Here is an 18378-nt window from a genome sequence, read left to right on the forward strand (position 1 = left end):
GCTGAGCCACACCCGGCCAGGCAAAGGTGGTGAGTCTTATGGCATGAAATAAAGCAGAGGGAAAGGATAAGGAGTACTGGGATGAGTGGTTTTCAATTTTAAATGGGATGGTTGGGGTAGGCTTCATTGTGAAAGTGAGATTGGAGCAAAGACTTGAAGGTGGTCAGAGAGAGGGAGGAGGCCAGTGAAGCTGGAATAGAGTTAGTGAAGAAGAGACTAGCAGGAGAGGGGTCAGAGAGTTGACAGGAACCAGATGGTGTAGGGCCTCGGAGGTCATAATAGGGCTTGTGCTCTGAGTTAAATGGAAAATAATGGAGGATTGTTATGGGTTAGATTGTGTCCTCCAAAAAGGATATGTTGAAGTCCTAATCCCCAGTGCCTGTGAATGTGGTCTTATTTGGAAATAGGGCCTTTGCAGATATAATTATTTAAGATGAGATCATACTGGGTTATGGTGTCCCTACTCCTATGATTGATATCTTTATAAGAAAGTCATGTGAACACACAGAGGCAGAGAGAGGAGAAGGCCATGTGAAAAGATAGGAAGAGTTGGAGTGATGAGTCTACAAGGTAAGGAATGCCAAGCATTGCAGGTAACCACCAGAAATAAAAAGAGACACATGGAATTGACTCTCTCTCAGAGCCTCCAAAAAGAATCAGCCCTGCCAACACCTGAATTTTGGACTCCTGGCCTCCTGAACTGTGAGAGAATGAATTTCTCTTGTTTTAAGGCACAAAGTTTGTGCCACTTAACGAGAATATACTCTGAAGAAATGTGTCGTTACGTGATTTTGTCATTGTGTGAACATCATAGGGTGCTCTTACATAAATCTAGATGGTATGGCCTATTGCTCCTAGGACACAAACCTGTACAGCGTGCTCCTGTACTGAATACTGTAGGCAATTGTAACACAATGGTAAGAAACACAATGGTAAGTATTTGTATATGTGAACATAGAAAAGGTTCAGTAAAAATACAGTATAAAAGGTAAAAAGTGGTGCACCTGTACAGGACACTTACCATGGATAGAGCTTGCAAGACTGGAAGTTGCTCTTTGAGTGAGTGGTGAGTGGATGCAAAGGTCTAGGACATTACTGTGCACTATTGTAGACTTTACAAACACTGTACACTTAGGCTACACAAAATTTATAAGACAACATGAGATTCAATCAAACACAAGAGGAGATGATGCAGTCTAGAGGCTGTAAACACAAGATGTATGAAGCTGCTACTGGCATAACAGGGCATGTTGTTTTACAAAAATTTTTTAATAAATGGAAAGAGTACACTGTAAAAGAACAATGAAAAGTATAGTAAATACATAAACCAGTAACATTGTTGTTTATTATCATTATCAAGTACTTTTATACAACTGGAAGCGCAGTAAGTTTGTTTACACGAGCATCACCACAAACATGTGGGTAATCCATTGTGTTATGATGTCAGGACAGCTATGATGTTACCAGGAGACAGTAATTTTTCAGCTCCATTATAATCTTTTGGGACTACTGTCATATATGTGGTCTGTCATTGACTGAAATGTCATAATGCAGTACATGATGGTACTTTGTTATGGCAGCCTTGGGAAACTCATACAATTATGAACACAGTAGTGATATAACCTGACTGCATGCTTTTTGATATTGATTTCACATGTGAAATATTTGCCTACCAAAAGGTCACAAAGACTTTTCTCCTGATTCCTTACATTTTTATAGTTTTAGCTTTTACATGTAGAGCTATGACCATTTTAACTTAATCTTTGTGCATGACAGAAGATCAGTACCCAGGGAGGTTGAGGTTTGTTTTTCCCATATGGATATTCCAGAACCATTTGTTCAAAATGTTATCCTCTCCCCACTGATTATCTTTGACACCTTTGTCAAAAATCAATTGACCATATATGTTTGGGTCTGCATCTGGACATTCAACTCTGTACCATGGATCTATGTGTCTACCCTAGCACCAGTTCCACACCATCTTGATTACATTTAGAGTAAGTTTTGAAATTAGGCTATGCTAGTTATTTAATCTTGAATTTCTAAATAAACAACACTTGATCATGATGCATTAGTCATTTAATATGTTGTTGAATTTGATTTATAATTTTTTGTTAATTTTCTTGCATCAGTGTTCATAGTGGGTATTGCTCTGTAGTTGTCTTCTTGCTTATGTTTTTGTCTAGTTTTTTTTCATGATAATATTGTTCCCATTCTTCTATTTTCTGAAAAATATGTGTGAGACTAACACAATTTTTTCCTTAAATATTTGGTACAATATTTATAAATATTTGGTACAGTATTGTATAATATATACAATACCTACCCTGGAGTTTTATTTATGGGGAGGTTTTAAACTATGAATCCATTTTCCTGATTCGATATAAAGTTGCTCAGATATTCTTTTTTCTTCTTGTCTTAGTTTTGGTAGTTTGTGTCTTTCAAAGAATTTGTCTACTTCACCTAAGTTGTGCCAGAAGCTGGAAGAGACCTTCAGACTCATGTCCAGCAACAGCTAAGGGTGGCAGAACCATTGAGGAGGGGGCTTCTCAGTCCTAAGACATTCTTTCGTTAATGGGAGTGGGCCTCAAGCCTGGGTCTAAGGGCTAGGCTCAGGATTGGGTTGCACAAGTGAGGTCACCCAAGCAATGTGCCCCAGGAACACCTGGGCCCCCTTCATTAGTGCCTTGTTTTGGGCCCTGAGGGTGGGGAAAAGGGTGACAAGACCAAGCCCCGCACCCCAGCAGCAATAATACCCCCAGCCTCCTCTCCTGCCCTTATGCCCAAGTGTTAGGACAGGGCCTGCTTTCATTGCTTTTTATACCCCCAACACCTATTTATTTAATTTATCTCCACCTTACTATCTCTATCTGCAAATAGTCCCCCAGGATGTGGCCAACCTATCACTGGCCTTCTGCCCTGGCCTCCCTCAGGCTATGTTAAACACAGAGGAGAAAACCTACTAAAACAAAAGGCAAATTATGCAATCACTATGTTCAACCCCCTCACCCTCCAGTGGCTTAAATGCACCCAAACTTTTTAAAATCTGGTAACTCCTTCCTGTCCCTGTCGTATGTCCATCATGGTGAACGTACCAACCTCTTCTCCCCTCCCCCACTCATTAACACAAAAGAGGGGAACAGGGCAGGCCATGAATATTCTGGGTCAAGAGAATGGCTTTTGATGAGACTGGGATGAGAGAGACCGTGGTCTGACTAAAGAGCAAGTGTGTCTTGGGCTACTCTGTGCCAGGCAAACAGTGTTCTTGGAGCTGGGGATACTGCATGGGGTAATAAGTAATGCAGAAGGTGGGAGAAGTGGAATGCAATTTTAATGAGGTGGCCAGAAAAGCCTCTCTAAGTGGATGACATCTGAGAAGTACCTGAAGGAGGTCAGGGAGTAAGCCAGGTGGATCCCTAGGGGAAGAGAGTTCCAGACAGGAAAGGGCCAGTGCAAAGGCCTTCAGGCAGGAGTGGGCCTAGTGTGTCTCAGAAAGGAGAAGAAGCCAATGTGGCTGGATCAGAGTTAGCAAGGTGAAGAGGGGAGGGGAGGAGGCCAGAGAGGGCAAGGGCAGGGTCACATAGGGCTTTGTAGGCCACTATAAAGGATTTGGCTGTGGCTGTGTCTGAGTGAGAGGGGAGCCCAGAGCAGGTTTAGAACAGAGGAGTTCTGTGATCTGACCTAAGTGTTGAAGCTGCCAGCAGCTTCAGCAGTCCACCTATGGGGCCAAGGCAGTAAACTGATTCTGGACCTGGGCTCCTATGAATGCAAGTTGTGCCTGATGCTCTATAAGAATGAAGGGAGCTACCTCATACACACTCAGGGGAAAAAGCACCAGACCAACTTGGCCCGGCAAAAAGCAAAGGAGGCTAAGGAGCTCCCCTGCCCAGCTGGTGCCAGAGAAGGTCAAGGCGGAAGTGAAGAAGTTTGTGAAGATTGACCACACGGGCTGCAAAGTGACCAAGCAGAAGTGTCACTGAACAGAAACAGACTGGCATGGAGCAGGTCTGCCTCAGGTGGTTTTGAGAGTATGCTTATGAAAGCTGGAGACAGCAAGACAAAGGGAGGGCTTAGGGTAGAAACATTATAGGAAAGAAGTTTGCCAAGGTGTGGCTGCTGTTAAGCTCACTGGCAAGTCAGGGAGCCTTGGAGAAAGGATCAGGGGGTTAGCCTGGAACAAGCTGCGACTGCTCACTACTCCCCTCATTGCAAGTCTCCTGGGGACGCTTAGAGTTTAGGAGAAAGTAAAAAGTTTACGCCCAAGAAAGGGCATAGGCTTGCTCTAGAGTGAGCCGGAACTGGGTCTTTGTCTTGAGGGCTTTTATTTGTTTTTCTGTGGGCGAGAATCTTAGGGGAGGGTTTTAGTAGAATATTCATCAGCTTTCCAGGTGCATTTTTCATATGCTGATGCATCAAAAGAGCGTATAGGGGAGTTTGTGATTATTCTTTGGTCTGCTTTACTGTTTTACTTTTATCTTGGGTCTGTCTGGCTCTAAGTGGATTTTTGATATTTGTTCCCCTGACTTAATCTATCCTTGTGTTTGGCTGGCACAAATGGCATTAATTGGGTCTCTGTCCTCCATCCCCCTGACCAGGGTGACTTATGCTATGTATTCTCTGGTTAGGGAGGAGAGGTATAAACATTTGCTCTCAAGTGTCCTTGATTAGGAAAAATAAGGTCTTGCCATTCACTAGCTGGCTGTAAGTTGTTCAAATTGTTTGGCCTTGTTTAATTATCTTCTCTCAGTTTCCCCACCCCACTTGCCCAGGAAATTTCCTAGCTTCTTATTATCCTGCCACATAAGGACACAGAAATGGGCCAGCAGAGCCTACTCTTCCAGTTCTACTACCTTGAGATCACCCAGGGCTATTGATTCCTGTCTGCCTACTAGCAGAAGATTGATCCCCCAGACCCACTCTGGCAGTACCTGCTGATGGCCGTGGAGTCTTATGAGACCATCGCCTTCAAGGTGCCGAATAAGGAGATTCACAAGGCCAAGAACAACTTTTGCACTCATTGGAACAGGGAAACCAAGCAATTCTCCCTTCAGTTCCACTTTAAGATGGGGAAGCCACCTCCCTGCTGAGCCTCCCTGCAGGGCCTCCTGGGGTGAAGCAGCTGCCATCCTCACTGTTGGTTTGACCTTAAGGTGGCACAAATGCCTGAGTCTTTGTCTCTACCCCTGCCAGGAGGCCTGCCTCTGCCTCCCATGCCGCCCAGTAGGCCTGCACCCTCACGGACCCAGAGTCCTCTCCAGCTGCCCCTCTCCAGCTCTCAGGGTCCACCTGCTGGCACCAGTGGTCTACTCACCAACATCTGGGGTTTATCCTCCTGCACTGGGGTCCATTCTTCAGGCCCAGGCATCCATGATCCTGACCTCTAACCCCTGAGACCCACCCCCAGCCTTTTTGGGTTCACTCTTCCAATGCTGGGATCTATCCCCACCCCCATGCCCTGATAGGGAGGCCCCTTTCCTGCCCTCTGAGGACTCTGGGAACATTCCACCCCTTCCCCTGGCCAACCGAAAAGTCAATCCCTCTCTCCTTGCGTTTCAGCTTCCCTGTTTCCTGTCTTCCCTGCCCCACCCCATAGAAGTTTGGTGTTTTTTACAGGGCTGTGTCCTGTCCCCAGACCTCACTAAATGGTCTCCCTGGGGGAAAAAATGTTTTTAAAAGAAGTAATGTTCACATGTTCAATGAAATATTTTCAGGAGAAATTAATGCTAAACTTTCAAAAACATACGTATAACTAATAATCTTATATATTTATATTATCTTTATTCATTTAATATATAAATACAAGTATAAAACTACCAGAGTATTGCAAAATGTTGACAGTATTTAATGCTGAACATTGGAACACAATTGATTTTCATTTTCTTCCACTTCCTAATAGCTTCAGTTGCTTTGTACTGCTATCTGAATCCCAGAACCTCCCCACCTCTCCAATGTGAGGACAAAGGCAAGAAAACGTTCAGGCACAGTAGCTTAAAAGAAAGTCAGACACAGAATAATGGCTGTTTTGTTGTCTGCAGTAGAAAACATTTAATTATCCCATTCCTCAAGCAAGAGGGAAACAAAACAAGTGGGCTTAAAGAGCCAAATGCCAGTATAGGCAAACAATGAGGCCCCAGTAAGAGAGTGGCACTACTCCAGAAATCAATTTCCTGTACAGTGCCTAGGAGAGGTAATGGGGTTAGGTCCCAGCCCTCTTTTCCTGGCCCAGACTTGGTGGAAAAAGAGGCCAAATGCACTGAATGTTCCGCATCACCACGGAAAGCTTTTCGAGGAAGGCGTCGACAGAAACTCGGAGCATACCAGGGTCTTCGGCAGTCCATTTGCTAAAAGTGAGAGGTAAAAATCAAGTTAAAGGTAATGACTCCTTCTCACACCCAGCACACCACACTCCCTCCTGAGATCTAACATTTGAGTGTCTCTTTGTATCCATTATAGAACCAATCTGTAATCTATTACAGACTGGCTCTTAGGCCCTGAGCACTTGCCCCCACCCCATCTTGGCTCCTTCTACAACTGACACAGCCAAGACGCTGCCCTTCACTTTGAACTCCTTGTGAACTGCCTGCAGGTGGTGTTGGTCATCTTGGTCCATGGACATGCGGGCCATCTCTGCCTCCAGGGGGCACCGGAAAGGCACAGTTAGCCTGCTGCAGATGTGGTTAAGGCACCATCCGCAGCTGAATTTGCCAGTGCCTCAGGTTTCTTTATACTTCAAAGGCTGACCTTCACCCCAGGCTCCCCGTCAAGTCGTCCATCCCAACTTACCCCCCAACAGCCCCACCCCTGACACACACACAAACACCCAGTGCTGCCAGCTCAGGCCACCTTGGCCTGCCTTCCTCCTCACTCAGTTCATCCCGTCCCACCTCCACCACTCCTCAGACCTGCTTCGCTACCCTCCAGCCTCCTCAGGTGTCGACTCCCCTCCCACCAGGCTATCCCGGGTTCCCCTCCCTGCTCCCATTTTTGTCCCCCGCAGGCTGCCCTGTGCCCCGTTCTCAAAAGCCAGCCCTGGCCTTGAGGGATGTCCGTGGGCCATCCCTTGCCACCAGGCTTCAGGGGCTCGTCGGAAAGGATACAAGGCTATCTTTCGGTTTCCTTGTCCTACCGCCACTGATGTTGCATCTTTACCTGGCCTAGAAGCATGTGTTTCCTGTGCGACAGTGGGCGCACCTATGGCTGATGATCCCATCGTTGCCTCGTCTCCAGGGCCACCCAGGTTGTCGGGGGCACCCTGGCAATGGGGGCCGCCAGTATCACACTGGCCAGGAGGGCTGCAAGGACCATATTGGATGTCGGAACCAGCAAGGCCGCCAGGACCACGCTGGCCTTCCAGATCTCTGGGAAGACCATGGCTGTTAGGGCCTCCGGTGCCACCCTGGTCTTCAGGGCCACTGAGGCTATCGCCTGCACCAGCCGTACCACTTGCATCTTCGCCTGCAGCCTGCATAGCTGCTGCAAATCCCTGTTCCTCTCACAGTCCAGTTTGAAGCCGTTGGCCCTCTAGCCCAGGAATGAGGGACTAAGGCCTTCTCAGGAAGTTCCACCCTTTCATGCGCGAGGCTATTCGGTGTCTCCAGGGCGCCTGCGTAAACGACCCTTTTGAGTCAAAGAATGCAACTGGTTCCTGCCCTCTGGGCCCATAGACCCCCACCCCACCGTAGACCCCCGCCCCACCACCGAAACTGCTTAGCCAATGAGGACTCCTGCATGAAGCTCCGCCCCATAGAGCGCTATGTAACCCCAGTGCGCCTGCGCGAACAGACCCCGCCGCCGTTTTTTTCTTGGCAAGATAGACAAGCTCTGGGCTTTAGAGCTGTGGTTGCTGGGAAGGTGACAGCTTCCAGCTTATCTGGACTAGCCCCAAGCTTGTGGGCGAGCATCAAAGCCAGTGCCAGCACCAGCCCGGCCATCCTCAGGTGAAACAAACTTTCTGACTCCTGGTCCCCTGTCATCGAGTTCTGGGAGTGACAGGCGCCCCTGGGCTAACCCTGGCCTTTCCTCTTCTTTGAGCCCCACCTACCGTTGAATCTGAATCTGCGAAGACAAGGTGGGGCACAGGCCTGGGGGCAATCCTAGCAGGAGTCACTCATCCATCCCTCTTTATTGCTGAGTGGTATTCCACTGCACAGATGTATCATGACTTGTTTAGCCATTCACCTGTTGATGGACATTCGGGTTGTTTCCAAATCGGGGTTATTATGAATATAGTTGATATGAAGATTTATGTACAAATCTTTGTGTGGACGTATGGTTTTAATTATCAGGTAAATAACAGAAGTGGCCTTGCTGGGCCATAGGGTTAAGTGTAAGTTTAACGTTATAAGAAACTGAAGAACTGTTTTTCAATATGATTACGCCAACTTACATTTCCACTGGCAAAGTATGAGCTTTCCATTTTGTCTGTATTCTCTTTTAGTCATACTTATCTCTTTCAACTTTATTCTCCTCCTTCAAGTTTGATGTTCCTAGTCTAGGTTCTTTGCATTTCCACATACATTTTGGAATCAGTTTGTCGATCTCTGCAAAGTCAGGATTTTTATTAGGTTTACATCAAATTTATAGAATAGTGTGGTGAGAACATAGGACTTAAGAATAAACACTGGGTCTTCCAATCCATGAACATGACATATTTCTCCACTGATGCAGGTTTTCTTTAATTTCTATTATCAACAGTTTTCAACTTTCACTGTAAAGATTTTGCACATTTTATTAGTACATTACTAAGTATTTCATGTTTTGGAACACCATTATAAAGGATAGTGATTTTTAAGATTTCACTTTTCTTTTTTGTAGATAGGATTTTCTATCTACACAAACATGTCATCTCTGAATAAAGATAATTCTACTTTGTTTTTTGCAATTTGTATCTTTTCTTTCTCTTCCTTTCATAGTGCACCGCCTAGGATTTCTAGGACAATGTTCAACAGAATTCAGTCTTTTACCATTAAGTATCATGTTAGCTGTAGGATTTTTGTAGATTCCCTTGATCAGATTAAGAAAGTTTCCTTCTATTTGTAGTTTTCTGAGAGTTTTTTTCATGAGTGGTGGTTGAATATTGTCAAATGCTTTTCCTGCATCTATTGAAATGACCGTATTTTGTCCTTTATTTTCCTAATATAATGGAGACATTGATTCATTTTTTAATGTGAGATCAATATTTTATTCTTGAGCTAAATCTCACTTGGTCATGATGTATCATCCTCTTTATGTTTTGCCAGATTAAATTTGCTAATATTTAATTAAGTTTTTTGTGTGTAACTTCATGAAGAATATTGGTCTGTGGTTTTCTTTTCTTGCAGTGTCATTATCTGCTTTGAGTATTATGTAATGCTGGCCTCATAAAATGATTTGGGGAGTGTTTCCCCTCCTCTACTTTCTGGGAAAATTATTTGGTAGTGTTCAGTAATAAAGCCATGTGAGCCTGGAGTTTTCTGTTCCGTTTCTTTCATAGATTTAGGGATATTCAGGTATTCTAATTCTACTTGAGTCAGTTTTGGGAAGTTGGGTCATGCAAGGAATTTGTCCAATTCATCTAAATTAGCAATTTGTTCACAACTATCATTCCTAATATTGTCTAGTTACTTTTTATCAGTTTTATTGGTATTAAAAAAGCTTTCAGTTTCAAGTATTTTCCTCTATCATTTGTCCATTTTGCATTTTATTCATATCTGCTCTTCATTATTTCTTTCCTACTACTCATTTAGATTTTAATTTGTTCTCCTATGTCTGATTTTCTGCACTATTGCTCTATCAATTACTAAATGAGGAGTGTTAAAATATGTGCCTCTGATTGTGGATTTATCTCTTTTTCGTTTCTTTTCTGTGAGCTTTGTTTCATGCATTTTGAAGCTGTTATTTGTACTGCATACATATTTAGAGTTGTTATGTCTTCTTCAGGAACTGACGCCTTTGTCACTGGCAAATGCACTCCATCTCATCATATTCCTGGTCCTGAAGGCTACTTGGCCTGCTATTAATAGAACCACTCAAACTTTCTTATGGTTATAGTTTGCGTGGCATATCTTTATCCATCTTATTACTTTTATCATATCTATGTCTTTATATTTATAGTGGATTTCTTATGCTTAGCATAGAGTTTTGTTTTGCCCTTGTATCGAAACTAACAATGTCCAGTTTTTAATTGCAGCATTTAGACCATTTACAATGAATGTAATTAGTGATATGGCTGAGTTTAAACCTATCATCCTGCTATTTTTTTTTTTTTTAATTTATTTTTTTAAATATATCTTTATTGATTTCAGAGAGAGGAAAGGAGAGGGAGAGAGAGATAGAAACATCAATGATGAGAGAGTCATTGATCGGCTGCCTCCTGCACGCCCCTGGCTGGGGATCGAGCCTGCAACCCGGGCATGTGCCTTGACCGGGAATCGAACCCTGATCACCTGCATCCTAGGTCGACACTCAACCGCTGAGCCATGCCCGGCTGGGCCATCCTGCTATTTTTAAAATATGTCTCCCCTGTGTTCTGTGTTCCTCTTTCTGTCTTTGCATGACTTCTTTTAGATTGTATAACTTTGAGAATTCTACTTTATCTCCAACACATATTTAGTTCTAGTATTTCTAATATGCATTTTATTATAGACTACCTTCAAATAATTTAAAATCATTTCACATATGATGTAAGGACATTATAACAATATACTTACCCACTCATGTCCTTCTTACTATTGTTGTCATACATTTTATTTATGCGGTGGTTATAACCCCCATACTATGTTGTTAATATTTTTGCTTTAAACAATTTGCTAATATTTAAAGAAATTTTTAAATGAGAAAAATTATATTTACCTACATATTTTCTATTTCTAGGACTCATTTTTCCTTCATGTAGATCCAAGTTTCCATTTGGTATAACCCTTCCTTGGGGAGAACTGTCTTTAACATTTCTTAGAGTGCAGGTTTTCTGCTGACAGCAAATTATCTCTGCTCTTATGTCTGAAAAAGTCTTTATTTTGCTTTCTTTCTTATTGAGGCAAGATTGACATAACATGGAAGTAACCATTTTAAAGCAAACAATTCCGTGGCATTTAGGACATTCGCATGTGAAAGAATGTCTGGGGATTGAGACCAAGAGAGCAGCTAGAGAAATTAGCCTTGGATGAGAGGGCAGAGCCCTCTTCCACCAGGGCAGGAAGTAGGCAAGGATGTTGGCCGCTGGGAATAAGTCTGCAGATGCAGGCAAGGAGCTGACGGACCTCTTGCCTGATGATCAGAGAGGAGAGGAGAGCGTGTATCACAGAGGGCCTGGCACACCGTGGGGAGGACTTTGGCTTTGACTTTGAGTGATGTGGGAGGCGCTGAAAGGTTCAGACAAGGAGGAGGGGCCTGACTGATGTCTTATCGCTGATGCTGAATTGGGGTTTGCTGGGTTGGTGATGGTGAAATAATGGGGCCATTTCAGATAATTACCAGGTCCAGGGTCATTTATTCAGGGAGAAGTTTCTGAGGGATTGACTTTCATATCCTTACAGGAGCTGCATGCACTGTGACTTCAAGGCCTGTGCCCCTCCTCATGCTGTGGAGGCTGATGGGGTTACCATTTCCATTCTCCTGGCCTCTGCCTTACCACTTGCCTCTTGAGCCTAACCTCATTGCTCTAATTCTAGTCGTATTCCTGTAAGCGTGAAACCTGTCTTCCTTGTCTCTGGACCTTCCGTCCTCCCCACTCCCTTTTACAGACTGAGACTCCAAACTTAGACCCTCATCTGACTCTGAGTTGGACTCTACAGGTGCAGGTTTCTGTGTGTGGTTCCATGCAGCTGGAAAATGGGACCCTAGTGTCCCAGTTTCTTCTGGAAGGGTTGACTGACACAGTGGAGTTGAGGCCCTTGCTCTTTGCCATCTTTCTGCTGGTCTACATAGTGGCTGTGGTTGGGAACCTGGGCATTGTCAGCCTTATCGCAGTGGACTCCCGACTCCACACGCCCATGTACTTCTTCTTAGCCCACCTGTCACTGCTGGACACTGCCTACATCTCCAACACGGTGCCTCAGGTGCTGGTGCACCTGCTGGCACCGGTGCGGACCATGGCCTATCGTGCTTGTCTTACCCAGATATTCTTTCTCCACTTCCTGGCACCCTGGGAGTGCTTCCTGCTCACAGCCATGTCCTATGACCGCTACGCAGCCATCTGCCAGCCGCTACACTACCTAGTCCTCATGGGCTGAAGAACCCGGACAGGACTGGCTTCAATCTCCTGCCTTCTTGCCTTGGCCAATGCACTCACCCACACCATCCTTGCGGCTCTACTCAAGTTTTGTGGGCCTCGCCTCATCACCCATTTCTTTTGTGACCTCCCTCCACTGCTCAAACTCTCTTGCTCCAGTACGCGGGCAAATGAACTCGCCCTGTTCTTCTTTAGTTTCCTGGTGGCTCTCGCCCCCTGCGCCCTGGTCGTGATCTCCTATATACACGTTGTAGCTGCTGTTCTCAGGATTCACTCTGCCCAGGGCCGAAGAAAAGCCTTTTCCACCTGTGGCGCTCACATCACTGTGGTCTGTATTTTCTATATCACCTCAGTCCTCTGCTACATCCTGCCCAGCTCTGCATACTCTGGCTTGCGAGACCGGGTGCTCTCTGTGCTGTATGTGGTCCTCACGCCCATGCTCAACCCCATCATCTACAGCATGCGAAACAAGGAGGTGAAGAGGGCTTTGTTCAAGGTCCTTGGGAAAGAAAGTGCCTTCTAGACACTGGTCGCATCAAATCAAGGCCACGCTCCTGCTCCGCAGTGGGGCTGGCACATGCGTGCCGGATGCTTTGGGAGCAAGTCCAGTAACACAGAGCTTAGAATTTAATGTAGATGGTACATTTGGAGAATCCTACTTTGTGTGCCAGGCCCCCTCATCCCCCCTTCCAACAAAGCTCAAGTATCTCTATTGCATGTTTTCTATTCTAAAACATTGTTTTCCACTGATGGAAGTAAAACATGGTCATTGGATAAGTTGTGCAGTCACAGAAACTTATAAAACGATGAAAAAAATATGCCCCATAACATTACCACCCAGAGAGAACCACTGTGAACATTGATGGTTTCCTTCAGGTTTCTTTTTGAACTACAGATGTATGTACATGTATATTTAGAGCAGGGAAACACAATTGGAATAAGAATGTATTTACAGTTCTGGATGCTTAGATATTTTAATTTTTTTTCAACTGTAATATATGCTTTTTATAAAATCATTCATGTTTTATACAAAGGTATGTTAGAAAGTAAAAATTTCTCATAATCTGAGTCTATGCACCAACCACTATGAACACTTTTATGTGTTTTCTTCCCAATTTTTTCTTATGATATATTAACCTGCATTTTTAATATAATATTTTTTTACATAAATAGGGTCATGCCACATCTAAATTGGTTGTCTACAATTCTCATTGCATGAATTCCATGTTCCTGTCATTTCTACAATTTTCTTCTGGGTTGTTTGTCTTCTTATGTATTGATTTCTAAAAGATATTTTCAGTTTCAAGGTACTGACTTTTGTTTACTATTTGGGTTAGTACTTTTTTTCTAAATTGTTTGTCTTTTCACTTTCTTTTTGGTGTTTTCTTCCAAAACAGAATTTCAGACTTTTGTGCATTTAGACATTGACATTATTTTTTTGTGTTCTGGATTTGTATCCTGCTTTGTTTACTATTTGCCTGACAGATAGTTTTCCCAATTGATTCCCGACTTGCTGCTTTTGTGGTATTGTCTGCTATAAATACACTTAACATTTCTTTGTTGTCAGACATTGATCCATTTTTATTCATACATGCCTTCTGGGTTTTGTATCATGCATAAATGTCTTCATCAGTTTCTCCTTTATTTTTATAGTTTTGCACTTTCTACTTAATTGTATGCTTTCATTTCTCCCCATTTAAACTTTGATTCTTTCAGAAATTTACTTTCTGTAAAAAGCAAGGTCACGACCAGCTTTCTTTTTCTTCTGACTGGGGTCATCCAAGTAACTTCACGCTTGTTCTTCATATACTCTTTGCTTCGACTCTGGCTGCTGGCTCTCAACTTCAGTCACATATCAGGCTTCGTCCGTTAGGACACAGCTGCTCATGTCCTGGCTGATAAACCCTATCTTCCCATGAGGACATGGCACTTGTGTTTGATTTTGGACATCAACTTTGCACCCACATATCTTGGCCTTTCTCCCCATCCTTCGCTCCACTACATGGTAGAGTAATGTTGCCTCATTCTCTAACCAGGTAAGGGAGCAAAATCACAGAGATCTGGCTAAATGTATCATGAGGGAATTTATACTTCCTGCAAAATCATGAACTCAATAATCTGAAAACTCTCACCACTAAAACCAGGGCTGTGTATATTTACATAAATGTGTGTATACTATCTTTTTTAAACAAAATATTTATTACGGCATCAATTATAATAGTTAAAATATATTTTTAAAAACCAAATGCTCAAGCATCCCCAAGGCGACAGTCCTCTAATGCATTCATCCCCTAACCTTCTCTCATTTGCTTCTTATCCTCATGTTTCTCCCTGAAACAGAGGGAAGGCCATGTAAGGACACAGTGAGAAGGCAGCTGTCTGTAAGTCAGACGTAAGAGACAAAATTCTCATTCTAGTACTGCTGGGTTGTTTTATCTTCTCAAACAAACTAAGTAGTTTGTTTGTTCGTTTTTTAATTTTGGCAGGAATCAAGACCACTGGTAAAAAAAGAAAGAAATTGGGGGCAAACAAGAATTCTGGTGGGAGGGCACACTTTCTGCATAGCAATTGTATAGTATAGACTAACAGTCTTAAAAAGTAAATAGAGCCCTGCCAGCATTGCTCAGTGGCTGAGTGTCGAACAAATCCATTCCTGGTTAGGGCACATGCCCAGATTGTGGGCTCGATGCCCAATCGATGTTTCTCTCTCTTGATGTTTCTGTCTCTCAATCCCTCTCCCTTTCTCACTCTCTAAATTCAATAAACATTTTAAAAAATAAAAAATTAAATAAATACATAAATAGAAACATAAATTTTTATCCCAGTAATTCTACCTTTTGGAATCTACCTTGAGGAAATAGCCAATCAGGCATTAGTATATAGAAGAATTCCATCGAATCATTATTTGTAATAGGAGGGAAATATGGAAACATTCAATGTTCAACAATCAAGTTATTGTGCTTCTTTTATGCACCCAATGACATGTATTTCAAGTTTTTCTTTAAAGAGGAAAAGCACGTATGTTAAATGAAAATAGTTGAGAAAAAATTTAATCTTGAACTCGCAAAAATTATACGTTGTATGTTATTTTTGTGCATTTAACATGTAAATGCAATTATAAAACTGAGAAATTATTTCAAATACTGACAGCGGTTAACACTGAATGACATGACACAATTCATTTTCTTCCATTTCCTAAATTGTCTTCAATTGACTAGAATGGCTGAATCCATACCTCCCTTCCAAACAGGGGACAAGGGGAAGAAAATGTGGAGTCCCGGTAACTAAAAATAAACTCAGACAAGAGTGGCAGTTCAGTTGTATTTTCTGTCGTAACACACAATTTAGAAGCCCCTCTTCCAGCAGCAGGGAAACAAGAGTTGAGAGCATCAAAGGGCCAATACAAGCAAACAATTAGGCCCCCATAATAAAGGGGCAACTCCTGTAGGGAATTGCCCCAGGGAAGGATGCTCTGCCTAGGGAGGGACTCTAGGTTAGTCTAATCCTCCTTTTCCATTATCGGCTCAATGAAAAAACATGGGGGCAAAACCAACGGAGAAAGCTGGTCAAGACAGGAGGTGATAGAATTTCGGATTGCAATAGTGTCTTCACCAGTCAGGCAGCTAAATGAGGGAAAAAAGAAAATCATGTTAAATATGATAACTTTGCACCTAGCTCTTTCTGCCCCTTCAGTTGGTGACAGGCTCAGTACAGCAGGAGTACCTCCTCAGACGTGACCTTTGGGTGTCTTCAATTCACTATTAGAATGACCCTCCTTGAGACCAACCTTAGCTACTTGCCACCAGTCCCCACTTGGCTCTCTTTAGAACTAACATATTTAGAAGATTGTCAGACACTATGAGCTCCTTCACACCCGCCTCTCCGTGGTTTTGGGCATGTGGGACCAGGAACTTGCAGGCCATCTCTGCTTCCATGGGTGATGGGAAAGGCACCATGAGAGAGCTAGTGGAGATTCAGTTAAGGCACCATCCAATACAGACTTTGCTGTGTCCCCTCAGACCACTCCCTCATGTTAACTCCTCACAGCTGCTTCCTCCTTCCTGGTCCCTCAGGCCGTCTCCCGTCACCAACTAGCGACCCTTGGCCCATCCCCTCAGCCACCCAGGTCTCCCCTCCCCTCCTCACACAGTACCCTCAGGCGGACCCCCTCCTCCCCCGTTCCATTGCCTCGCCCGGCCACTCCTCAAATAGGATACAACTGGAGCCCATGTCTTCCTGGCCATCTGGCTGTGCACCCAGCATGCCTACAGGGTCCTGGCAAGGCATCTTCGACCGGCCCGGGAGCGTCTAGTTCCCAAACAACATGTGGCCCTCCACTAGCTACAGCACCGGCCTTTCCCGAGCCACCTCTAGTGGGGTCCTCCAGGCCTCCAGAGCCATCCGAGCTGCCAGGGTCACCAGGACTGCCCTGGCCTTCCGCATCTTCAGCCACACCGCCTGCTCCTCGCTCTTCAGCCTGCATGGTTCCTCGGCCCTTCCTTCCGAGAGCCCGCTTAACCTCTGAGGGAATGAGCCTCCCTCAGAAGCTCCGCCCCCTAGTGGACGTCACTCAAACTCCCCAGGGCGCCTGCGCAGACAGGTCCAGCTGCCGCCTACCGGAACCCCGTCTTGTGAGGCCCCCGGGCATGTGGCTGTGGCTGTTTCCCCCCACGCCTGCGCTGCCCCGAGCTTGCGGGTGAGCCTCGAAGCCTGTGTCCGTGCCAGTCCAGCCAACCTCACGTGTGACCAGCTTGCTGCCTGCCCGTCGCTGGTCATCCAGTTCTGGGAGTTAGCCAGGCGCCTCTGGGCCAGTCCCCCGGGAGTCACTCCGGGGCCCTGCCTGCCCTCGGGTACCCCCAGCCCAGTCCCTGCAGGAGCCGGGATGGATGGGCCTTGCTCCTTCAGCACCATTTCTCATTCCGGGCACTGTCACTCTTTAAGGCCTCCCAGCTTTGGGATGGAGGTACTGCTTCTGTGAGTGCTGGGATACCTGCCAGCCCCACAGCCTCCACCTATGGGCTCTGGGGCTCCCCGGCTCCAGGCACACACTCTGTGGTGTCTCCAGGTGGCAGGCTTCGCCCTGGGGCTGGCCCAGGTGCTCAGGAGGGACAAGCTACACAAGAGCTGCAGGAGGGGGACCACCACCCCTGGGAGAGCTCCCAGGAGCTTTTTACTCTGTTGGCACAGGCCTCAGAGGCTATTCTTCCCCCAGGAACAAAGTCCTGCAGCTTCACAGGAGCTGGCGGTGCCTGGGCCCTCAATTGGGAGGTGACCCTGTGTCTGCTGGCCTGCTGGGTGCTGGTCTACTTCTGTGTCTGGAAGGGGATCAAGTCAACAGGAAAGGTACAGCTGGAGGTGGGCAGGGCTGGGGGGAATCTCTGCCAGGAACCACTGTTGCAACAGGAGGTGACTGGGTTAGGGCCAGGACCCGGACCTGAAGAGGGGGCAGGTACTTCAATCCAGGCCACTTGATCCCCACCCTATGGCTTCGTAGTCCTCCCCACCCTCCAAATCCAGGTCTAACAGCCTTCCTTCTGGTTGGAGAGGCCCAGGCAGCAGCTGCCCCTCCCCTGTGTTGGGCATCCCCGCTCCCTCCCCTCCTTCCACATTCCTCTCTATTCCTCACTCACCATCTGAGTCTGCTTGGACAGTCTGGGTGGACCTGCTCTATGGCTCTCTCTCGCATGTCTGTCCTGGCCCAGAGTGGAGTCTAGACACATGCTCGCCCCAGAAGCTCTCTGTCAGGTTCAGGAGACAAATGTGTGAACAGACCCATAATAAGACAGTGTTCTGAGGGCTGTGGGACATGGCCAGGTCCCTGGAAGGCTGGCTCACTCCCCAGCAGGGTCTGAAGAGCAGCCGCTTCCCGAGCTGGCGGTCCCACTTGGATGGAAGGCAGAGGCCTTTGCCGTCTGTCTCACTCTTGCCTGTCTCTGGCTGGCCTACTTCTAATCCCAGCTACCAAGGACCCCGCCTCTCTGCAGATGGCGACCTGGAGTCAGGGACACAGGACACATAGAACCTGCCTCCAGGCTGCTGTCCCATTCTCTGCCCGGGGAGGGCCCTGCCTCTCCCCTTCCTCTGCAGCTGACTTGTGCTTGCTGTGGGGCTGCTAATGCCCCAGCCAAGCACCTGGCTGCCTTTGGAAGGAGAAATGGCTCTGAGGAGTT

General features: G+C 45.6%; 2 pseudogenes; both read left to right on the plus strand.

Moving 5' to 3' along the window:
- The first annotated feature begins 557 nt into the window (after nucleotides 1-557).
- LOC107540215 (splicing factor 3A subunit 2-like) lies at nucleotides 558-5384 on the plus strand (annotated as a pseudogene).
- A 6411-nt stretch (nucleotides 5385-11795) lies between these two features.
- LOC148090549 (olfactory receptor 3A3-like) lies at nucleotides 11796-12731 on the plus strand (annotated as a pseudogene).
- Nucleotides 12732-18378: the final 5647 nt, after the last annotated feature.

The sequence above is a fragment of the Miniopterus natalensis genome, chromosome X (genome assembly GCF_054644295.1).
Source record: "Miniopterus natalensis isolate mMinNat1 chromosome X, mMinNat1.hap1, whole genome shotgun sequence".
NCBI classification, from domain to species: domain Eukaryota; kingdom Metazoa; phylum Chordata; class Mammalia; order Chiroptera; family Miniopteridae; genus Miniopterus; species Miniopterus natalensis.